The 23,775-nt window shown below is 37.2% G+C and overlaps 1 protein-coding gene across 8 annotated transcripts in view; it reads right to left on the reverse strand.

Moving 5' to 3' along the window:
- The window catches only part of ATXN1 (ataxin 1), a 349,242-nt gene that overhangs the window by 96,876 nt on the left and 228,591 nt on the right, over positions 1-23,775 (reverse strand). Inside the window, exon 5 of one of the 8 annotated variants that reach the window (XM_039348799.1) lies at positions 22,777-22,839. The exons of the other annotated variants lie outside the window; for them this stretch is intronic. The gene's annotated coding sequence lies outside the window, so the exon portion shown is untranslated. The remainder of the gene's footprint in view (positions 1-22,776; positions 22,840-23,775) is intronic. 8 annotated transcript variants of the gene reach the window in all.

The raw sequence follows: 23,775 nt of genomic DNA on the forward strand, positions 1-23,775 counted from the left end.
CCCCCCAAAAGGAAGCAGTTTTAAGAATTTTGATGTTTCTCCATTACAGGCTATTCTTCAATATTTGCATTCAAAGGTTAAACTGAATTGTTACATTAAATTCTCAAATTCAACTGGAATCTATCAGTTTCACAAAAAATATATTTAGAATATTTATTCAAAGAGAAGGTGAGACTCTTCAATTAGTATACCTTAATATTTAGAAGACTACGGAGGTAGAGTTCTTTAAGACAGATGCTGCTGACAAAGAAAACTTGCAGGCACCTTGCTGCAGATAATTCAGACAAAAGACTACAAAAGAAATCAAGCAATCAATAATGTTTGCTTTTGCCTTATTATCATGAGTTAGGATGTAAGCCAATGAGCTGAAAATGTGAGACACAAGTACTTCTGTAATGCCAACAATGAAGAAATGATTATAATATGAAGGAGAAGGATACAGTCCATGGGCCTTTTGAAATTTCTTACCCAAATTCCATGAGAATATATTAGAAAGGTGAGAAGTGGCAGCATTGAGACTTTGGGAAACTATGGGATGGGACAGACAAAGGACAAAACAGCTGAGCAATCACATGTCACTTACTTTCACTGGCACTATCATTCTTTTCCTTTGTTAAAATATCAGCTTATCCCTTTCTGTATTTTATTTTGCAGATTAAGTAATTTATCATCTTTTATTTTCTAAGGATAATAAAGATGACTTTGAGCTTTAAGAAATCTCTTTTTAGCTGTTAAATGTATTGAACTCTCCTTAATTTCTTATAATAGTAAATTGAAAAAACCTTCAGCACAATCCTATCCATCTTCTACTCAGAAATCCAATTATGTTCAATTAGGCTTTCTCTGAAATAAGAACATTTAGGATTATAACCAGAATAGTTTTCTTGACACCTATTGGATTCTCAATATCTTTTAAACAAAATATATATGTACTCCAGGAAAATAGAATCAAATTTGACATAATTATAGTAAGATGTTCACAAGAGAGCTCGGAATTTGATGCCTATATTGCTAAATAAATTATGCAAATTCCTAATATTATTATAAAATAGAAAAAGTACACCACTTGTTCACACATATACACTGATCACCGTATTGCAATTCTATTTTTACTAGTAAAACATTGTAGAAAAGAAATTTATTTTTATACTAGCATGCCACCCACTTCTAATTAACATCAATCTGTCTTCTGTGAACAGTATATGTTGCAAAAATATGTGCCCTTGAGTACACTAGGGTATTTTGGCAAGATGTCATACGTGTTGCTAAAACCTGAAATTGTTTTACCCACTGCTGTAGAAAATGCCTAAATCTTTATTTTCTTGTGACTTTTCAGAAGAATAAAAATAATCTTTTTTTTACCTTTCTGTGATTTTTTAAAAAAATATTTATTAACATAACCCTTTTGATTCAGCTCCTCTCAATTCCTCCATCCCTGGTACAGCTATTTCTTAGCTGGTTAGCTCAAAAAAAAGCAAATAAATGTGGTGCATAACAAAGAGAGGGCAGCTACAGATAGAGAAGCCTAAATATCCTTCATGTAATGAATAGGCACAACAGGAAGGAAGTTAGAGCTGAAGACTACAACTGAATACTGCAAGACTTCATCCCCATGTCCTGCACTAATGGTTTCTTAAAGGAACATGTGATATTGCCTTCAACCCATCTCCAGCTCATGATAAAGCAGCTTCTACTCATCTTTTCTTGTTCCACATCAAAAGCAGTGTTTTTTGAGATGTGCACGAACAATGAAAATGTAAAAGAGTAATTTTATGTTTTGAGGTTGCTGTCATAAAACTTAAGAGCCCCAAAGAATCTCATCATCACATCCTTTTTACAACAAAGGATTACAACCAGAGATTCCATATATCAGGGTGATAAAGTGACGAATAATATGTTAGACTCAGAGTGCAATCCCCACTCAGCCAAAAGACCACAGGTGAAGGTGGGCCAGTAACTAACTCAGCTTATTAGCCTCATCCACTGGAAAGCTAAAAATGCCTTCTCTCTGCCTAGCATTCTCTAGACATGTTGCTATTGTTACTCTTGCCAACAATGCATCTAGGAAGTGAAGTCCCAATTATTTCCAAGGCTAGTAGGTTAAGGAAACCTTGAATAAAACAGAAAACAAGGAACATACATGAACATGGTTTAAGTTCAATGAATGAAAAACAGAAAATAAATATAAGGAAGTATGAAAGAGAAATTTGACCTCTTTCTTCTTCAGCAATTGTTGGGTCTTTTGGTTTGGATAGCTTTAATTAGTTTGTATGCATTGTTGATGCCATGTGATTGTAGTAGTCTGTTGGTGGTTTCTAAAAAATGTTTGATGTATGGTAGTGTTTCCACAGTTTGCGTTCGTGGTGCTATATTGAGTGGTCAGGCACTCCTTCACAAATATTCTCCTCTATCAATATCACAGTACAACATGCACGAGAATAAAAGAAATACTTAAGAGAATGGTTGCAACACTGAACACAGAGTAAAGACAAGGAGGTGTTATGTTTCCTTAGTGATTTGATGTATTTAAGGATAAATGTATAAGGAATAAATACTATGATATTAAAGGTATATTGATTATTGATACAAATGTATGTGCATCTCAGTAAGCAGCAGTGCTGTTGATTAAGAAGCTGGACAATTTGCAAATGTTAGAGTACGTAATACAATGAGAAGCATGAATTTGAAAGCTGACATGCTAAAGAACAAGGTGGTTGCATTTCAAAGGAAAAGTGGGGTGAATTATTGCAAGTTATACATAAAAAGTAAAAATCAAAGGAAGTAGTAAGCAAATTTGTTAAAATGGGGAAATGAAGAAATTTTAAGCTGTGCAAAAACTGGCAGAAAGTGGTGGGTATTACAGAATCCATTATGAGAAATAAGTGCTTCTCAAAAAAAAAGAAATATGGCTGTGTCTGAGAACATGCTTCTGCGCACCCAATATTACATGGAAATAATGAGTATGTCAGGAGAAACAAAGAAATAAGTTGAATGACACAAAAATGGCTTCATGAAAAAGTTTGCAGAGTAGCAAAGAAAGGTCAGAAGGTCAAGAACTAATAGGTAAAGAATGAAAACAAATCAAACAAAGTAAGTAAGCAATACGAAAGAAATACACTGAGATAATTTGGGGACATACAAATGAGGACTGAATTGCAAAACACATATGTGAAGAAAAAGTGAATGGGATGAGAGAAAGAGGAAGGCCAAAGATCTCATTTGGCCCATAAAGTACTTCTAATTGTCATAAAATGACTCCCTCCCCAGGGTCACATGAATGTAGTTTGGGCATTTGGCAACTGGTTACCTATATGTTATCTTTTAAATCTTAAAACTTTTTTTCAATATGTTTCCTTTCTCATTATGGCAAGAAGTCACACTGCCAGTTAGCTAAATTACAAGGGGGCTTCAGATGCAAAATAAAAACAATATTTACGATCTGTAAGTTGCCCATTCTTGACATATGCAGTATACATGTGTATGCCACACACAACATTTAATTAATAGATTGCATATTAACAATTCATCATCCCAAACTCACAAAAAATAATGAGAAAGGAATTCATATGGCATGCCCTTCAAAAGGTTATAATCAACTATTACAGTTTCTTTTAGTTTTGTATTCCATTCACGAATCTTGCACCTGTTCAAATTATCAGAATGATAATAAATGGTTGAGTTTGATCTACAAAAGTCCCCAGGTCTGTCCCAGAGGACTCTACCATCCTCCAGAGTAGTTTTTAGGAGAAGGGCCTGCAGAGGGATGGAAAACTGCCCTCTTTCCACTACAGAAGCAGTTAATTAACTGGATTTTACAGCAGCAGATTTATTTAGTGTGGAAGTATTTGGTATGAGGTATGGATTGCATGTCCTAGTTCAGGGGTAGGCAACCTTGGCTCTTTATGACTCGTGGACTTCAACATCCAGAATTCCTGAGCAGCATGGCTGGCTCAGGAATTCTGAGAGTTGAAGTTCACGAGTCATAAAAGAGCCAAGATTGCCTACCCCTGCCCTAGTTCATAGCTCAGCTTTACATGAATTTACCAGTGACCTTGCATAAAGCACTATCCTATCCTTGGAAATAAATCTCATTTTATTCAATGGTACTTGTCAATTCATGTTTATGGCATTACACTCTGGTGTTATTATTTTATTCTACCATAATTACCTATACATCCAAACAGTGTATAAATACATAACGAAACCAAGCAGCAGCTAGGGCTATGCAAAGCATCCAAAAGGAACATTTAACAAATATTAAAACAAGTAACATATCTCTCTTCAAAGTATTAAAGCTATTTTAAAGCTAATATGGTTACTCTAAAGCAGACATGTCAAATTCGTGACGTCACAGGACGTCGCGTGACGTATCGGGACTGTTTTTCCATTGCCGGCAATGGGGTAGGCATGGCTTCCCCATGATGTGTCCGGCCCACGGGCTGGCAGTTTGACACCCCTGCTCTAAAGGCTGTTCAGATATCTGTCGAGTAGAAAAGCCAGTGAAATCAGTGACTGTCTAAACACACTAAAAGGCAGAAATGTAGAAACAGCCTTTGAAGCAGCTGTAACATATGCTAACACATTTTATGACGTGCCCATTTACAATGTTTTTCACCATCCATCATAAGGGCATACTAAGGAGTATTAGTACAGATTTCGGTCGGCTCTTCAAAATATTATGCTAAAGCAGGACAATCGATTAGGAATTCATACTTACTTGAACAAATGCAAACTTGCAACAAAATAGCTCTCCTCTGTGCCCATGAGAGCTCTTTAAAATACGACAAGGTTTTTACAAAATTATGAGCTAATTTCTAAGAACAGTTTCTATAGGATTTCAAAAGAATATGATTTACTCACTTTACAATAATTATTCACCAGAACATGGTGACTATTACTAACTTTGGTTGCAATGGAAGTCTAAAACAGAGTATTAGTCCATTACTCCAATTATATATTTGTCATGTTTAGGGATTTCTCTCTTTTCACTCTTAGTCAAGACTACTTAATTTCAGAGCTACCTACAGAATAATCTCTTAATGTGGTTCTTCATGTCTGGTTTCAAATCAAGCAATTAAAAAACCAAATAGAAGTAAAGAAACACCTTGCCATTTAGCACACTGCACTTTAATAAACTGCACCTTTTTAATACAGAGATTCAAAAATAGTTAATGCAATATTGGGGTCTTTGAAGATATATTAATATAACGGACATATTGTCCTTTTAACTTCATAAAATGAGAGATTTGCACAATCATGAAAAAGCTGCCCTAGCCATGAACCAAGTTTAAGGGTACAGGTAGTCCTCAACTTATGACTATAACTGAGCCTGAAGTCATAAATCATGCCAGTCATCAAGCGGTAAGTAAACGCCAGTTTGGGGCAAAAAAAGTCATAAATCATGCCTGAAATGTGACCAAGAGGATGGGGGCAGCCATCTGAACTTTGAATCTGGGTTGTAAGTATCCTGGGGAACTCCCTCATGACTTTGAATGGGGTTGTAAATTGAGGATTACCCTATATGAAGTGTTTAGACAATTGGGTGACTGTTCAAAGTTATGGGAGCATTGAATTAATGGTAATTGCACCCATTCTCTGAAATTGCAGCCATTGCAGCACCCATGCAGATATAACTAAAATTTGGGCACTTGGCAGCCTGCCAATACAACTGCAGAGAGCGTTCGTCCTCCCATATGCCTTTCTCTCCCTCATCTCTGCCGTCTTGGCTGCCCTGCACTCTACTACCTCTGCTGATCTTGCCCCTCCCAAAGGACCTTTGCCATCTTCCTTCCACTGCTGATGAGGCATGCCTCTCCTGGCCCTTAGTGAGGGAGCTGCTAGTCACACACCAGCCTTTTTCTGCTCCAAGTTGCATGCAACTATCTCGCAAGGCTTTGGAAGGCATCAAAACCTCACGAGAAAGCCCACATGCAATTTGGACAAGGCACATTCAGGTGCAGCCTTTCCATGAGGTTTCTCATGAGGGATTGAAGCCTTCCAAAGCCTCATGAGGAAACCATACACAATTTTCTACACAAGGCTATAAGCGGCCTCAGGAAGAAGGCCTGGGAGGGCAGCACTTGCCACACAAATGGCCTGGCCAGGTATGCTTTGTCAACAGTGGGAGGAAGACAACAGTGAAGGTTAGCTGGGGACAGCAGGACCAAACAGGATGAGCAGAACACAGGGCTGACAGAGATGATGAAATGCAGAGGGTCAGGAAGGGCAGGGATTGGGGGAGATTAGGTGATGGAGTTGAAGAGGAGGCAGAGGAGGCAATCCCTTACTTATTGAGGCTTGGGGCTGGAGGGATCAAGCCGGATATGGATCCTTACTCAGTGATCAGTGGGATTCAGTTAATGATGGCAATGGGGACTGCCAGGATTGACATCACTAAGTGAAGTTGTCATGTGACGTTTTACTAAATGACATCAGCACTTAGCAACAGAAATTCTGGTCCCAATTATTATTGTAACTCGAGGACTAGTTGTAATGCTGTGATAAATGTGCTAGACTGGTGAGGTGACTTGTTCAAGTAAACCTTCAGCCAAGGATGTACACTGGGTAACTATAGACCAATTATTCTCGCCTAGTTCAATCTAACTCATGTGTTGAAAAATGGTAAGAGGATGCAATTTGTACATTCCAATGATTTTTTTTTTTTTTAGTAAAAGCAATATAGGAATTTAACACATACATAAAAACAGCAGCAAAACATATATCAGGATTATTTTTGCTTCTGATGTGCTTTTCATGAGTAAAGTAATGTCAAATTAGTTGTCTATCCCTGTACTAAAAAGAGCACACTCTTAAAACAATGTTTTCTAAAGGTGCGTACATTTACAGTTTTACACAGATCCGAGCCAAAAAGACTGTGAAATTGCTATACAATAAATTTTACATAACCATTATTTCCTTTCAAGCTATCTGCTACTACTGAATGTACATCTCTGAATATCATGGGTCCTCAAAGGATACATAAATCAAAAAGCTGTTTGATAATATTATGGATTCTCTTAAATTAATATACAATAGTTACACTGGTCTCTAAAGCATATAACAACCCAAATATATTGCAATGTGGGCAGGGGGAAGATGGGGGAGAGAATTACTGTTTCATATTTAGTCAGATGATGAAAAGGCCAACTCTCATGCTTCCTTTCCGAGACAGAGCAAATGAGTCAGAAGGAACCTCAAGATAACTTATCATCCAGATCCTCGTACTATTAAAAAAAAAATCCATGAAAAATTTCTCTAGCAAAGTATTTCTCTGTTCTGTGCCAAATGTTAACTGAATTTTTTTACACCAAAGCTCCTCAGAAGCAAGAATGAGATAAAACAAACACACATGCTGCAACACTGTAATAACTGAACTATTTCTGCTCTTTCAAAGAGAAAAGTTAAAAAATAATCAGTGATGATCACATTACTTAGTAATCTGGAGTACCTATACTTCAAAGGCATAAGGTGGAAGGAACTAATGTTATACTTGCACAAATGAGTGTATGTCTTCTACTCATAAACTCCAGTTCAAAACCCTGAGGTACAAATGCTGCACAGTCAGCAGTTTTAGGCTCCCTCAAAAAACAATCACATGAAAACCTCAGCAACAGATTTTGATTCACAACAAGGAGTTACCACAGGTAATCCTTGAATTAAGGAGGATGGAGCTGAATGAATGGAATTACAACTACTCTCCAAGGTTACCGCTATTGCAATACTCTTCTGGTCATATGAACAAAATTTGAGCACTCAGCATCTATCTTGCACTTATGACCAGTTGCAATGTCCTGCGGTCACATTATTTCCATTTGCGATTTTCACAAGCTTCTGGTTTCCTGCCGGCTTCACAAGTAAAGTCAATGGGGAAGCTGGAATGGAAGGTCACAAATCACTTGGGTTATGTTTTTCCCATTCCCAGCCTTTCTTCACTTATACAAACCATGTCAAGCTGTGGAACATACTTAGCAATCCCTAGAACATCTTACTGTCCTTATGTGAAACCCATACAAGACATACAGAACATGATGAAATAAATTGGTTTCAGGTTGGCAAAGGATTGAGATATGGCGTACTTTGTCCCTTGTTCAACTTATATGTTGAATATATTGAGAGGTGTTGAATTAAAGGAAGATTAATATGGTTTGAAAATTGGAGTAAAAAACCTACCCTATGCTGATAACACTATTCTAATAGATGAAAGGAACAGTAAATTCTAGCTAGATAAATAAATGAGAAGATTTGGAGTACATATGAGTTCAGATACTGAGAAAAAGGCAGTATTAGCTTCTCCTCAGATATTTTCCCAATGTAAGAATTCTAATTATAGAAGTTTAGTATAATTAGTAAACAGCTTAGTGTCCAACTAAATGACATGCTGTACAATTTTTTTCCTTGCAATAAAAATAAAACCTGTCAAAACATGAACAAAGAACAGTATGAGGGACCCCTCTCTATTCATCAGCTAGAAGGACAGGCCAAGGAAGGAAAAAAGAGTGCAGGTCTATGTGCTGTTTTAAGATATTTCTATTTTTATGTTGTTAATATATTAGATACCAGAAAACCTTGCTATCTCCACCAGATGTATCAATTAAAGCTTTATGCTTTCCAGCTGCTAAATATTGCATTATTTGTTAGATTAAAATTGACAATCCATAGTTGCATAAATAGGATGTATTAAACATACTTACGTATTTATACAACATTATTTGTAGTCTAACAATTTATTCCATTTTTTAAAAAAATAGTACACATTTGCTATAAAGTGTATACCGGTAGCCCTCATTCAGCAACCACAATTGGAACTAACAATTCTGTCCCTAAGCACAGTGGTTGTTAAACAAAATATCAAGTGATTGCAATTGCAACCTCACTTCCCTTTGGTTGTTAAGCAAATTATTGCAATTGTGAAATATCACATGATCATGAGTTTACTTCCAACTTCTCTATTAAGTCTGCTTGTTGCAAGCCAGTTGTGAAGCATACAAATGGTGGTCACATGACTGCAGAACATTACAATGGTTATAAATATGGAGATTGTTCACAAAGCTAATCATTTTATACCACCAAACTTTGAATGAATGTTAAATGTCCCTAACGAGGACCACCTATATTTGATTTGAGTCTTTAATTCATACATAAGGTAAAATGCACTTAAACATGCTATCTTGATTTTAGTAGGATTTACAAATAACTATATTTAATAATGAATCCTTGATTTAAATATTAATATAAAGGTTAATTGAGTAGTTTTTCTAAGCTGATGCTATGTGGACAGTATTTTAACCCAATGAAGAGCTGCAGGAACATTGGAACAATGTGTTTCAGCTCTCAAATGTTACATAATGCACTGAATTATACAATGCTCATTAAAAAAAAAAAAGAAACTTGCCTTTGCAACTGAACTGATTTTCAACTAAAAATTGTGTTTAATTTAATTCAATTTAATTTCCAAATTTAGAGGCTACCCAACATCTTGACAACTCAGCAACTTACAAATAAAACAGAAAAACAACATGCCAAATTTGATATAACACTGGTTGAGCATAAAACCATTCAAACAGATCATTCAGCAGACATAACAAACAATTCCCCTCCCCTTTCATTTCAGCCCTTTAAATCACCCTATCCCAGAGCCTTGGAGAACAACCATGTTTTTAAGAATTGACTAACTCAGGGCTTTTCAACCTTTTCACCCATTGTACCACTTTTAGGATATGGCAACATCCGAGTACCACCAATCGCCTAGCAAGCAGTCAAAAACTTGATGACCAAAAAAAAAGAGGAAAAAAGTGATAAAGTACAGGTAGTCCTCGATTTACAACAGTTCGCTTAGTGACTGTTTGAGGTTACAATGGCACTGAAAAAAGTGCCCCCCAAGCCACAGCCAAGCAAGACACCTGCCTGCCCGCCTGGCGGTGCTCTTCCTCCTGTCCAAGGTTTTCATTGTTGTGCGTATTTCTGTTGAGGATTGGCAGCAGGGGTGGGGTGGGAGGTGTTTGGTTTTTATTCCCCCCCCCATCTGCTGGGTGGTTACAGCAGGTTTTGGTCACTTCACATGACCCTGGGATACTGTGACCGTCATAAATATGAATCAGTTGCCAAACATCTGAATGTAAATCACAAGACCCTGGAGATGCTGCAACATTTCAGCTGACTGGTGCTTCTTCAGGGCTCAGCAGAAGCACCAGGATCAGCACCGAGCTCCAGCTGGACCCTGGCGCTGATCCTGGCACTTCCACTAAGCCCTGACAGCCCCAAAGAAGCGCCAATCAGCTGGAAAGCGGCACTGATCCTGGCGCTTCCACTGAGCCCTGACAGCCCTGCAGCTCCAGCCATCTCTCACTCAGGCTTGTGCTATGCTGCCACCAGTTCAGCTCATTCCCCTCCTCCGCTACCACTTTTCTAGGATGGTTGCATACCATCTGCCAGGTGCCAATGTACCCCAGGTGGTACCCGTACCACTGGTTGAAAATCCCTGAGCATAACAATGAGCTATGTCACTGTATTCTGGACCAGCCTAGGTCTTCAAAGGCAGCCCCACATAAAATGTGTAACAGTAATCTAATTGTGGGGTGACCATGACCTAAGAGATTACCTGAAAGTACATACCAGATGTACCTGTGCAAAGGCCCTCTTTAGTACATCTGCCACCTGCTCCTCAAGCAGGTGGCAAGAGGGCAAGAAGACCTAGAGATTTAAGGGAGACGACCTTTATAGAAATATGCAAGAACTGTTTGTAAGGAAAAAGCAGAAAATCAGGCAGATGCTTCCCTGTTTTAATGGTATAAGGGGAGAAGCAGACTTGCAAAATTCTCTTATTATTTCCTATGGAGTCTAATCTATCTGGTGGGGCTGACAGAATCCCCGATTGTATGCCAATCTTGAATGGGAAAGTGCAACTCTACTGAGGGCTAATGATGGAATAAGCTGGGAATCGGTGTGATCAAATAAACACAGACACTGGGCCTTGTCAGGATTGGGCTTCAGTATGTTCTTCTCCATCCAGACCTAAGCAGCCCTCAGGGACTAAGCTAGGACATACTGATGGTGCCTGACTCCCAACCAACAGATGATGCAGCAACTCACAAATAAAGAACCATGGTGGTAGATCTCTCCCACCACTTCACAGTACTTTACAGCCCTTTCTAAGCAGTTTACAGAGTCAGCATACTGTCCCCAACAATCTGAGTCCTCATTTTACCAAACTCGGAAGGATGGAAGGCGGAGTCAAACTTGAGTCAGTCAGGATCGAACTCCTGGCAGTCAGCAAAATAAGCCTGCAATACTGCATTCTAACCACTGCACCACCACTAAGGATTACAAGTAAGTCCTTGACTTAAGATCATAGCTGAGCCTAAAATTTCTCTTGTTAAGTGAAACATTTAAGTGAACTTTGCCCCATTTTACAACTGCGAACCTTTTAGAGACCGAGTAGCCAAACTGCAACCCAAAACCCACTTATGCATCATCGGGTGCTAGGTGGGTGTGGTCTATTGGCTGGGTGTGGCAATTGGTATGTGGCCCATTGGGTGGGTGTGGCTGCAGTGGTAACGGCAGACTGGGTGGGACTAAAAAGTTCAATCAATTAATTCCAACTTTGCAAGATCTTTTTTTTTCCCGCAAGAAGTTGAAATTGACTGATTGAACCTTTTTTTTTTTTTTTTTTGCACATGGCAGTGGAGGTCTAAAGTGAAAAGGTTTTATAAAACCCAGCTGAAGGCCTAGGACTGGGGCAACAGCGCACGTGCCCACAGAGAGGGCTCTGAGTGCCGCCTCTGGCACCCTTGCCATAGGTTCGCCACCACTGCCATAGAGTTTGTCAGAAGATTGTAAAAGATGATCACATGACTCCAGAACACTGCAACCATCATAAATATTTTGGTCACGTGACCATGAAGATGTTGCAATAGTTGTGAGAAAAATGATCATAAATCACTTTTTTCAGTGCCATTGTAACTTCAAATGATCACTAAATGAACCATTGTAAGTCGAGGACTACTGGTAGTCTCTCTATTCGTTTAACATTTAAAATGCCTAAAAGACTTTCTTAAGGATCTTTCCGGACTAGACTACTTCTTCCGTGGAGCACTTTGTCCACTTGATGTTCCACAGTGCGATAGTTTACTTGAATGTTCAAAAACCTATTTTATATAGTAATCATAGGAACAGGATAAGGATTATGCTTATTCCTGCTTCCCAGGATACGATATCCTAAAGGGGGTCACAATTTTCAAGCTGTTTATCAAAATCCATGTTCATCTTTGAAATGGAGAATCTGTGGCTTTCTGCTGTTCTGCATCGTTAACTCCAAGGATCCCAATCAAATAAAATAATGAGCTATATTTCAAGCAAAATCTGAAGGAACACCGAGTCTGAAAGATCACAGACTTCTAGTCTTACTTTACAGAATGTCAGCAGCCCATATACTTAAGGAAATAAATCTTAACTGCAGAAAATTAGCATTAGATTAGCATTGTATACTAGCAATCAATCAAGTGGACAGGTTTGCTACTTGTCAAATAAGCTAAAGAGCAAACATTTAAAGAGTATAAATCTAAATTACAGGCATACCTCATTTTATTGTGCTTCATTTAATTGCACTTCACAGTTTTGCATTTTTTACAAGACCCTCCACCAGCAAAAAGGTTATGACTCACTAAAGGCTCAGATAATGATCAGCAGGTTTTCAAAAATAAAAGTATTCTAAATGAAGGTATGTACATTTTTTTAGACATAATGCTACTGCATACTTAATAGCTACAGTATAGTGTAAACATAACTTTTGTAGGTACTGGAAAACCAAAAAGTTTGTGTGGCTTGCTTAACTGCAATATGCACTTTATTGCATGGTCTGGAACTGAAGTCAAATTTGGTATGCCAATACATAAACTGTCTACTTTAATCCCAATAATTATATGAAGTACAATAAAGCTGTACAGTTAGAGTCTGCATTCACTATGGAGTCCTTGGTGCTTTCTGAGCTTTGTTGGTTGTCTGCAGATGTTTCATTACCCAATTAGGTAACATAATCAGTGCAAGTGAGCATGGGGTTTTCTTCCTGTTTATATACAGTAACTTGCCCTGCCAGTTTTGGTGGGGGTATAATCTCCTTGGTAATTCCTTGATTAGTGTATTGTTTTCTGCTTTGTTGTATGTCTGGCGTTAATATCTATCTGGGTTGTTCTGTTCTTTTTTTTTTTAAGCTTTTGTTGTCTCTTTTAAATGGTATATAAGCATGGTTTATTTCTGTGTGCCTATTGATAGCCCATTTGTCTAAGTGCCAAGCTTCCAGGAATTTTTGGATCTGACTTGTTCTAAGATGCTCACTGTTTCCAAGTTGAAATTCTGTTTGAGTTTGTCCATGTATTGTGAGAGTAAGGATTTTTGTGACTGCTAGTTGATGTTTATGGATGTACTCTGATAGCCTTCTGCCTGTCTGTCCTACAGAGTACCTGTTACAGTCCTTGTAGATGAGTCCTGAGTTTTTTTTTTCTTCAGCTATTGCAGGGGTATCAAACTGCCAGCTTGCGGGCTGGATGCGTCCTGCCAAAACTACGCCCACCCCATTGACGGTAATGGAAAAAAAGATCACGATATGTCGCGACATGTCACATGACGTTGCGAGTTTGACACCCCTGGGCTATTGGGTTTTGTTTTTTGTTTTGGTGTATTTAAGATATTTTGGAGGACTCTAATTGGTTTGTGTACAATTGGTTGTTTCTGAGGTGTCTTTGTGTTACCCTTTTCATAGCCTGTGTTGGTTGTGCTGTAATGGGTTGACTACAACAGACTCCTCAATAAAATTGTGTGGGTATCTATGTTGATGGAAGATGTACAGAAATCTGATTCCTTTTTCTGCTGTTCCAGGTTGCATTCACTATTTAATGGACTATATTTTTATTTATTGATTACATTATTCTTGCAAGAAAATTAGCATACTTGACTAGAAGTATTTAATGAGACACTAATTAGTACTCTTATTTTTCCCCACATTAAACATTTCTTTGAGAAACAAGGTTAGAAACACCTGATACACCTTTTTAATAATTTGGGATCAATACGTGTATGTACTCATCACTACTGCTGGAAAAAAAGGAAAATTCTTCAAAAATGATGCTGGATCAGGCAAGAAATAAACCTAAAGGTGTTATTCCTTATTACCAACCAACAGGAAGTAAACTGAATCCTATAATTAACAAACTGAAAGGTAACAACTCTGACAGCTTTAGTCTCCATATCTTTCCCTTCCACTTGTTCATATAAAGATTACATTTCCCATTTTGATTTTGTAGCCTGCTGATAAATCAGTCTGTTTTGCAGAATACTTCTTGAGTGGACAGCTAGAGAGAGAACAGCATACACTATCTGCAAAAACCTATTTACTTGACCTTATTTCCATCAACTGCAATACAAAATGGGAGGCAACACACAACATTCCTCTGCAGTAAATGCCTTGACAGTTCTGTGGCTTCTTGCCATCTGCTTGAGCACTTGCTGTTCTTTGCAAAAGGCGTGGCAAGCAAATTAGAGGTTATGAACACCTCTGACAGGAGGAAAAATTCCTTTACAATTAGCTCACTAAAATAATTCTGCCATGCAAAAAGAAAAAGCAGAAAAGAAAAACATAACTTTGCACACTGCAAATAACTCAAATGTTTCACATTTAAATAAAGTCCCCCATATGTTTTGTTGTTAGGGAAACTACTAGCATTATTTAAAGTGCATGAAGTGGTTTCTTTATGTCACAGGAGACACATTACAAGGCCACAGACAAGAAGTAGTTCTCACAAATGTAATAAATCTGTGTCTGGGTTGTAGCACCAAAGAAATACAATTTTATGTTGAAGAGATTTTATATATGAAACAGGCTCAACTGAATAAGTCTTGCTTGTGTTCTGAAATGATATAAACCAAAAGCTTGTTTTGTGTACCTCACTAAGAATTTACACTCAAGAAAACATCCACTTTCAAGAGTAAAATAAAGAAATAAAAGATTGAAGAGCATCCTGTCACTTACTGGAATGGGTAATTATCTCCCAAAATTTCTGCCAGAGCTATCAATCAAGTCCTGATGATTTTCTGACCCTCACTTCAGGCACTTAAGCCAAACATAACTATCTTCCACACATAAATATAGGCAATGAATGGGAATACTGGTAATTATTTATTTTCCATAATTTGTACTAAATACTGACCCTGCTCTGTTGTACTGTAGTAGGAAAAACTAACACACAAAGCCAAATACAGTTATTCTTTACAAATAAGATGACAATGCTTACAGCTACAACTCTTTTAAACTGCATGAACTGCATTACCTCAAAAAATATGATTAGTACAAAGCACTATCAACATACATAACAGCCTGCATACCACACCCAAGATGGCTCACAATAGAATAGAAATAGTCCTTGATTAGTAATTGTTTGCAGATATGATAGTAAAAGAATAACCTTATAACCAATCCTCACATTTATGATCTTCTCAGATTTGTAAAGCCAAGGAAAGCTGAAGTAAGATTATAAGCACAATTGTGGTTTTATTGAGCACCCACTTCACTTAACATCAAAGTTGCCAATCTTAACAGTGGTAACTAAATGAAGACTACCTGAAACACAATAGCAGAATAGCAGCATATTGGAATAATTCGATCCCCAAATATACATCCATTTCAGTATCAGTATCAGAAATAAGAATCCAGTATCAGTTACAAACAATATAAAAGCACAATAGCTTTTATTATTCCTAGCACAGTAAATAGTTCTGCTTCTACTCAGAAGCCATAGACATACAAAGCACAATCTAAGGCTTGTCGATACTCTAACAATCACCAGATAATGAAAGGAAGCTGCAAGCAGGGTAAAATTCAGCAATACTACAGGGATGGTGTTTATATTGTATTAAACCAGCGGTTCTCAACCTATGGGTCGCGACCCCATTTGGGGTCGATCGACCATTTTACGGGAGTCGCTAAACAATGCGATCCGCCATTTTCCCCCCTCAGGGGGTGGCGCCGCGCATGCGCGGCACGTTCGTGTGACGGGGGTTGCCGTCACACAAACGTTGAGAAACGCTGTATTAAACGATCTGCACTGGTTGCAAAGTGCATATTGAGCACAATTTATTGTGCTGGGACTGATTTTTAAGCCCTAAGCAGTATTAAGATTTTACAATATAAAAGGTCACATTTTCTACTTCAAACCTGTTTAGCTGTAAAGATATAGTCCCTCTTGAAAATGTCTAGCTGTCAGAGGCCTGTCTTTCTGGCATACAGAATGGGTTATCTCCTGCATTTCCCCAAGATATGACATGTACTACCTCATAATTTTACTAGCCTTTAAATTTATTAAATGGTTTTAGTGTTAGTGCTAACATTAGTTTTAATTGGTGTTTTTAATGTTTTTATCATGTTTTTGTTTTTAAAATATTATCTGCTTTGAGGAAGTGCTAGAGTAGAAAGGCAGATATGAATCAAATCAATAGACGGTTGCTTGACATATATACATATTATTGCCTACTTTTACAGGAGATATGCTCAAAGAATGAGACATGTATCTTCAGAGAGAATTGTTATAACTGGTACTCAAACAAATCAAGTATGAACTTCAGGTAGACTTTGACTTAAGGCCACATTGAGCCCAAAATTTCTGTTGCTAAGCAAGACAGTTGTTAAGTAAGTTTTGCCCCATTTTACGAACTTTATTGCCACAGTTGTTAAGTAAATCACTGCAGTTGTTAAGTTAATAACCCGGTTGTTAAGTGAATCTGCTTTCCCCATTGACTTTGCTCATAAGAAGGTTGCAAAAAGCGATCACATGACCCCAGGACACTGCAACCATCATAAATATGAACCAGTTGTCAAATGTCCAAATTTCGATCATATGACCATGAGGATGCTACAACAGTCATAAGTAGTGAAAAACTTATCATACATCACATTTTTCAGTGCTATTCTAACTTTGAAAGGTCACTAAATGAATGGTTGTAAGTCGAGGATTACTTGCAGTTATTTATTTGTAATTACAATTCTTTCAATGGTCAACCATGAATTGACATGCATGGATAACATATGTGCACAAAGCTGGGCTTGGAACTTTTTGTATATTGTAGAATTGGTCGATGTGAATCCCACCTTCCACATGTAATGTCCCACTAGGACTTGCTCTCACTGAATCACTTCAGTTCATGATAGAGTGGATCTGAAGATACATATCCTAAAAATCTCTGTGAAAGCAAGGATAGAAATAAGTGCACCTCAAAAACGTTTACAACAGGAGGTCCCTAACCTTTGGACTGCGGCCCACTACTGGACCATGGCCTATTTGGAACTGGCCATGTGAGTGGCTAGCTGGAGCATGCGTGCTCAGGTCATCGTCTGTAAGCGGTGGGCTCGCATGCATGCACACCAGTCTGTCACTCACGCAAGGGCTGCGTGTGAGTGCGTGCTGGCTTGCCACTAATGCAAGGGCTGTGTGCAAACATGCGTGCCAGCCTGCCATTCATGTGGCCCAGTTCCCCCCTCTCATCCCCAAACCAGACTACCAAGCCACTGGTTTACAAGATAATCTAACTATAAAGACTAAATCTTTTCCAGCAATCACCTTTACTGTTGACTTATTGCACTGAGCTCTTTTTCAGATTGATGCTAAAGCTATGGCACCACTCAAAGTAAATGGTATTTATTGCAATATGAAGCGCAAATATGAAGCATAATTCCAACTACTGAAATTCAAGGAAACCAATTTAAACCTAAATAGCAAATTGTTTTTTGTACAGAACATGCATTCTAGCATTTTGAAATATCATTGTCTGGTATCTGAGGAATATGAGGGCAAATGTGTCAACACACAATAATAGAATATATCTAAAAAGAATCAGGAACAGAGCAAAAATATCAGAGGGAAAATGTTGGTTAAGAAACAATCTTATGAAATCATATTACTTGACAAAATAATACTTTATAAATTAATATTTATAAACATTTATGGTTTGTATTATTGCATCTCAATGTTTTACATTTACTTTTTTTTCCTCCTGTTTAGTACAAGGATAGCTCAGGGGGTACACTATAGGAAAGAAGGATGGTTTTTTATGTGTGTTTTTTTTAATGTTGTGAGATGCCCAGAATCACCTGTGAGTTGGATGGACATATAAATTTGTTTATTTGATAAATGAATACGCCAGGATGCACTCCAATGCAGACATATAGGTGTTTGTTTTCTTATGCATAAATGCAAACACACACTAATGCCTCTCTATATCTTTGTAGGTATCAGAATTCAACCATCAGAATTTGAAAAATGGTGTGCCAAATCAATCAAATATGATCTGTGTTAAGACTAAGCACCGTAGTAATTTATACACAAAACAAAAATTCTGGCTGCGGCTGGATGCTCTTAATCACACTTTGTAGGTTATTCATAGGTTTTTCCCATACGCTTGATGATTCAGTGCTCTGTATTCATAAATGAATGTTTATAAAGCTCTTAATAAGAAAGACCGATAATATGTATTTAAATATTTTCTTTTAAAGAAATCCGCCTCATAAACTATAGTGAATAGCAAACCCATTTCAAGAAAGACCTAAAAACCGTCCCAAATTCTTTCTGATAGATATAAAACTGAATTATATCTGCAGTGGTTGACTTCTATGGAAATCCTACTGATGTCACTAAGAGTCTTCTTGTAAAATCATTGTTTTTTGAAAGCATAAAACTAGCTGGCTAACATTGCACATTACCAGTTTATCCAACTGCCTGCAAAACTGTGTGCTCCTAAATGTTTAGATAAATCTGTATTATATTCACCTATACATGACATTTTTACTATAACCTGGCATGCAGGATGTTGTATGTTTCATACATAAATACTTGTCATTTTTATTAAGACACAATATAACATTATTAACTTCCTGGTGAAAAGGCAGAAGAAGACTTTTACTCTGAATATTTGAAATCCAGATAGATTGGGTAGGGAGGAGAAACAAATTAGCATTTCAAAGAGGTGAATACTGTTACTATGAAGTCACTAAATATTCTGCATGCATGACATGGAATTCAACAGCAATTATGCCATAGCCTGGATGCCTCAATTACACTTTGAGAAGCAGCATAATTCAGATAGGCAGTAAGAATCCTGTAGAAAGCCATCATCCTTGTATAAATAGAATTTGAAATTTTTCAAACAAATTTGAAAAAGCTTAAGAGTTTTGTCTCACATTAACTTACAATAAATGAAGATACAGCAATAAAACCATAACAAGTAGTATTAAAATATAATATTAGCATTAGCTAGTCCCATGCAAAGAGGGACAGTAACTCAAGCTAATAGAGCAGGGGTGTCAAACTGCTGGCCTGCGGGCGGGATGCATCATGCCGAAACCACGCCCACCCCATTGCCGGCAATGGAAAAAAAGTTGCAATATGTTACATGACATTGCGAGTTTGACACCCTTGTAATAGAGGCTCTAGAATGGCTTTTGACTGCACCACAAATCTTCCTGCTAAACACATTAGTAATGATTCTGTGGAGAAATGAAAAAATGCAAGTGACATGTTTTTCCCATATAGCAGAGTGGAAAAACAGGAAAGGTATAAAGACAGTGATATACTATATTAAAATCAAAATGGTACAGTCTAATTCATCTATAACCTTTGCAAAAGAAATGAGGAAGATATGACACAATTATACCCAAATAAGAATATTATATGATCGAGACAAGTAAAAAATATGTTTTAATGTGTATAGATTTCTATTAGCTGATGGTGGAAAGCCTAACCATCATATGGTTGTATTGCTACAGTAAAATAATCCATGTATTTCAAAAATTGTGTCAGTTTTCTGCATAGAGAATAGGAATTTCTGAAAACAGGTATGATAAGTTACAGAATCTAAATCCTATATTCCATTAATGCTGTTATATTAAATCTATTTTTTAATCTGAAAATAGAATGTTCATTTGTCTATATATCAGTTTTGCACACTCTCGTTCCCTTCAAGGAACTCAAATCCATGTACTCACTTTATCTTCATAATACTACTCCTCTGAGTGATAAGTCAATGCAGAGCATAAATTCAAATCATGTGGTTATTATTGCTGTTTCAATGATGAAAAAAGTAAGGTTCTACATTTAGGCAAGAAAAACCAAATGTACAGGTATAGCATAGGGGCTACCTTGCTCAATAGTATTAACCGTGAAAGGGATCTCGGAGTCCTAGTGGACAATCACCTAAATATGAGTCAGCAGTGTGCTGCAGCTGCCAAAAAGGCCAACACAACGCTAGGCTGCATTAACAGAGGGATAGAATCAAGATCACGTGAAGTGTTAATACCATTTTATAATGTCTTGGTAAGGCCACACTTGGAATAATGCATCCAGTTTTGGTCACCGCGATGTAAAAAAGATGTTGAGACTCTAGAAAGAGTACAGAGAAGAGCAACAAAGATGATTAGGGGACTGGAGGCTAAAGCATATAAGGAACGGCTGCTAGAATTGGGTATGTCTAGTTTAACAAAGAGAAGGACGAGGGGGGACATGATAGCAGTGTTCCAATATCTCAGGGGCTGCCACAAAGACGAGAGAGTCAAGCTATTTTCCAAAGCACCTGAAGGCAGGACAAGAAGCAATGGGTGGAAACTAATCAATGAGAGAAGCAACCTAGAACTAAGGAGAAACGTCCTGACAGTTAGAACAATTAACCAGTGGAACAACCTGCCTCCAGAAGCGGTGAATGCTCCAACACTGGACGTTTTTAAGAAGAGACTGGACAGCCATTTGTCCGAAATGGTGTAGGGGTGCCTGAGCAGGGGGTTGGACTCAGTGACCTCCAAGGTCCCTTCTAACTTTATTATTATTATTATTATTATTATTATTATTATTAATAATAATAATAATAATAATAATAATAATACATTCAACAAAAATTACCATTAGTTACATGTTAATTGTATTAATATTATCCCTCTCATGTCTGTCTGTCTAGTTTTATTAAGTCTCATTTCTTCTTTGGGATGGTATAGAACAGGGATCCCCAACCCCCGGTCTGTGGACCAGCACCAGGCCACAGCATGCCAGAAACCAGTCTGCGCAAACAAGCAAAGCCCCATCCGCAGGAGGCAAGCAGTACATGAAACCATGCCCCCTCCAGTCTGCAGAAAAACTTCTCTTCGCAGAACTGGTCCCTGGTGCTCAAAAGGTTGGGGACCTCTGGCATAGAGGAATACTTTCCTATGATAGCTGTTCTACATAATAAATGATGGTATGATTATCTGCCCTATATGTCCATTCAATTGCTGTATTAAATTACGGTTTCCTATTTCTGCATTTGGGAAATAGACAAAAATGCTATATTCCTTTTTTGTTCTAATTACAATTCTATACTTGTAATAATCAAATAAGATTAGAGGAGTACAAGACATGAAACCTCAAATATCTTAAAAATATTTAGATTTGCCATTCTGCAATCATCAAATATTGAATATCTTGCCTTGGGCAAATTTGAAAATTAGAATTATAAGGTACATGAATAATAATATTTTCCAAATGGAAATATGTATTTGCATTTTCTAATTAAATAAATGATGCACAATTGCTTATCTAGCCCTTTAATTTTAATTATCTTTTTCCTATTTATTCAACTAAAGAAAACCATAAAAGATCACTGGCTGATTATGATCACCTTTGGAAAACACATGTATATTAACGAAATATATCCTAAATTAGATTGTATTTTCTTGATAGAACTTCAATAAATTATTCTTGTTCAATTATCTGCTACAGAAAGAAAAATCAAATAAAAAAAGTTAAACTATCTGAGCAACACTATCCACAAACTCTACAATAAAGCCATATATCCTGCCTCTGGCAGATTCTAGAGTATTTAGAAAAAAAGTACATAACTTCTGCCCGGTTGAGTTATCTTTTGAAAGAAAGGTAGTGCAGTCTGAGATGACCTTTTCCCAATATTTGACATCATCCCCTCTTACTTCACATATGCCATAATTAGACTGACAGTGTTTTTTTTAATCCAATACTGGATGGTGCCATCATCACCTTAGAAGATTACCTATACCTGCAGAAATACTGTAATAATCTGATCATAGTGGACAAAACTAGAGTGAACATCATGGAAAATTCAATTCCACAGGAGTAACGGTTCCAGATTCTTTAAGTTAGCAGTTCTGAGCTACGTTAATTCAACAATTTTTCTAGTATAATGCACCATTTGAGCTAACTGGAAAGTACAAACCGATAGCAGAATTTTGAAGTACAGGTAGCCTTCATCTTACCATTTGCTTAGCAACCACTCAAAGTTAAACAATGCTAAAAAAAAAAAAAGTAATTTACAACTGATCCTCACACTTAAGACCATCAAAGTGTCCTTGGTCACATGATTGCAATTTGGGCATTTGGCAACCAGCATGTATTTACAATGATTGCAGCATGATAGGGTCATGTGATTACCATTTTTTACCTTCCCAGTCAGTTGGCAGCCCTCCCAGATAAATCAAACATGACCAGATAAGCTAATTCTGCTTTAAGGCTATAGAAGTATTAACAGATTCTTGCAAGTCTAAGAGTACAATCTCCCACTGTCACTTTTAGCGGCCTGATCGATTAGGGTGGGTCCTTCTTAAGTTTCTTTCTCTGATCATTAAGCCATTGGGGGCTCCTGACTCTCTTGTCTATTTTTTCCTGTGCAGTATTTGGCTATAAAGCAAGCAAAACAAAAGTGGAGGATATTGTTTTGCTTCCAATCACGCTAGTTTCTACTTACTTTTTAAATCTTTAAAAATAAGGTAAAGTGCTTCACTTTAGGGGAGAGGAGGATGTCCAGGTCCTGAAAATATAATTTTGAGAGTTAATTCAGAATTATTACAATTATTGTAACATGAAAAATGGAAGATTTGGTTTCCTGAAGCCCTTTTAGTATATTTGTCACTTAAGACTACATTTCAACTCACTACACCCCCCGTAAAAATGTCTATATCTAATCTTCAGCTTAGTGTCTTAGCCACTGTATCACACGAATCAATCTCATGCTTTCCATTCTCACAGAATTAACTATAATTAATTCAGAGTAATTACACAAAGCACATAAGTTTGAAATCTGCAAACTCTAACACACAATTCAAAAGAATATTTTCCCACCATTCTTTAATCCCTGGCTCAACTGTTTTTCATAAAAACTCAAATCCACCTTCCACTCGCCTGACTATGGAGTCTCCCAAATAAATATAATAACCCAAAATTGTCTCTGAACATAAACTGAAATAGGTTTTCTAACCACTGCTTGCTTATAAGCTGTAGATGAGCTTAGTAACCAATCATGTTATGGGGTAGGCCTATGACTTTGCATCTTTTATTTTTAATGCCAGATTTACTATCTGTATTACTATTATGACTGCACTAATCATGTAAGTGGATTTATGAGGAGGTGGACCAACAACCACACTACAGATACTACTGTGTGATATTCTAATCTGGCAAAGGCACAGGAAAAGCTATGACTGAAACTCATGCATGTATATAAGCTTCTGTTAATACAACTAACTTGTTTAATGTGTCTTTTTTACTGTCAACACCTGTAAAATAGCAATCCTTGCCAATGGAAAAATATATAGAAGTAGTCATCAAATAATATCCTGATATGAACCTCTCTATTTAAAAATAGGAAAGGATAGGCTATATATTACTTACATGTACACATACATATTTCAACCACAACTCCTATATTTTATTTTTTTGATGATGAATGTGAAAGAAGTAGACTAAG

The sequence above is a fragment of the Crotalus tigris genome, unplaced genomic scaffold, assembly GCF_016545835.1.
Source record: "Crotalus tigris isolate CLP2741 ecotype Arizona unplaced genomic scaffold, ASM1654583v1 scf7180000017564.2150845, whole genome shotgun sequence".
Taxonomy (NCBI): Eukaryota; Metazoa; Chordata; class Lepidosauria; order Squamata; family Viperidae; genus Crotalus; species Crotalus tigris.